The sequence below is a fragment of the Delphinus delphis genome, chromosome 1 (assembly GCF_949987515.2).
Source record: "Delphinus delphis chromosome 1, mDelDel1.2, whole genome shotgun sequence".
In the NCBI taxonomy this organism is placed as follows: Eukaryota; Metazoa; Chordata; class Mammalia; order Artiodactyla; family Delphinidae; genus Delphinus; species Delphinus delphis.
Genome location: NC_082683.1, coordinates 161,367,949 through 161,369,925, shown reverse-complemented (window position 1 = coordinate 161,369,925; position 1,977 = coordinate 161,367,949). Strand labels below are relative to the sequence as shown.

The 1,977-nt window shown below is 43.3% G+C and overlaps 1 pseudogene; it reads right to left on the bottom strand.

Annotated features, from left to right (window-relative positions):
* Positions 1-895: 895 nt before the first annotated feature.
* On the bottom strand, positions 896-1,518 carry LOC132431613 (isopentenyl-diphosphate Delta-isomerase 1-like; annotated as a pseudogene).
* Between the last annotated feature and the right edge of the window lie 459 nt (positions 1,519-1,977).

Below are 1,977 nucleotides of genomic sequence, written 5' to 3'. Positions count from 1 at the left end.
GGGACAGCCAAGGGGAGTTGACCCACAGGGACATGTGGAAATGGAAATAGTTAATAGGACATGGTGTCTCTAGGGGCAAAATAGATGGGTAGCCAGCAAAGCAGGCACTTAATATCTACAATCAAGACAAGACTGGAGGAGTAGGAATGGGAGGGCAGTCACCCTAATGAAAGGCCTTGATGCCTTGCTCATTTCCCAGACCTGAGTCAAATTTCAGATCTGGAACTCATTGATTGGAGAGCTGGCCAGGTCCCTAGGAGGGAGCGCCCTGGAGCAGTGTGGCAAGTGTACACTGGAATGATTCCTAGTTGTTCCTCAAAGGGACCTATATATTCAGGTGACTGTACACTGAGGAAAGGGGGATACCCAGATGTTTCAAGGACTATCGAACACATATCTGAGTTTGATAGTCATAGGCCTGAAGTCATCATCAACCTCCTTTAAAGTTGGGTATATGGGGTAGAGACAGGAAGTCATAAACGGAGTCCTGGCTTCCAGTAAGTCCAGTGGGTCTGTGGACTCACTTGGTGATCATTTCCTCAGTCCCTGAGAGTAGAAGTTGGCAGTTAGAGGATCCCCCTCATTGGGTCCTTGCCCTGTGGGATAAGAAGAGCTACTGTAGTGGGGAAGGTTAAAAGGGTAAGTGGAGCCTCTGAAACTACCCTCTGTTTCTCCCCACAGGATATGAAATCAAAACCAGAATCACATCCTGGGGGAGAGGATGGTGAAGATTGTGTCACCATCAAAGATCTGAAAGATCTAAAGGATGTCAAGTCTCAGATTTTATTCTTTTTAATCTAAGTTTAATAGAGACCAGTTTTTCAGTACTTGTAAAACCATTCAGCCACACTTTCATGTCCATGTCAGTTCAACGAACTGATTCAAAAAAATTACCTCAACATGTAAGGAGAAAAGTCTGTGCGATCATTTTAAACCACAAAGTTATCCTGATTACACCATTGGCTCCTTTTCTCAAGAGTCCTCTAGTTCTTCCTTGGACACGTAACAATAGCTCTTAATCCCACAGGGATAGGAATCCAAAGCTACATTCTTCCTCCCAAACAAAATGTACCCAATTTCACCCCAAATATCATCAGATTGAGCCTTGTAGTGAATTTGCGTTAAAAAATTAACGTCTTCTGGGGAAACCTGTGCCATGGGAATTGCTAATTCAGCTTTTAAAGACCTCTGTGCTGCCCTTAGTCCAATTGCATCATTTTCTTCAAGTTCTCCTTTATGACTTAATGGATAACTACAAGTGTTGGTAAAACAACCTGGAAAGGAAATTTTAGCATCTGACCTCTGCTGTAGCAGTAGCTTATTTTCTGTGTTGAATACGATGACACTTAAGGCTCAGTGCAATAGTCTTTTCTCAATGTTTTCTTTCAAGTGAGAATTCATTTTGGTTCTAGGTCCAATTTTGTTGTAATTTTCATGGATAAGAATATACATCGCTGCCAGAAATGAAAACTGTTGCTCATCAAAATTGTCAATATTTATTTCAGGCATTGTTAGCACATGTCTGTTCTGTCCTGAATATCCTTGCTCCTCCAGGACCTGCAGGTCACGGCTGATTGGCTCAAAGGTAACTCCTACCCAAGATTTTCTTTCTCACACTTTGCCACAGGTGATTGGTTCAAGGATGGGAAACTGAATCAGTGATTCTCTCCTGTACGGATTGCCGAATGGGATCCATAAGAGTGGACTTAGTCACTTTCCAAATGGTTACACAGTAGAGCTCAAATTTGTCCTTTTCTCTGTCTATGTTTTCTGTCTTGTGGCTAGAAAAAGCCCGTCCACAGAGAAAAGAAAGTGGTGGACTCACAGGAGGCTCAGAGAGAAGAGAGGGATTGAACACCAGCCGTGTTCCCAGGCCTCTTTCCATTTCTTTGCTTCTGAGGCCTGGCTGCACTCCCGCCCTGGGGTTTCTCTCAACCCAATGCCTCACTATCCTGTATTTCTATACTGTAGTTAAAC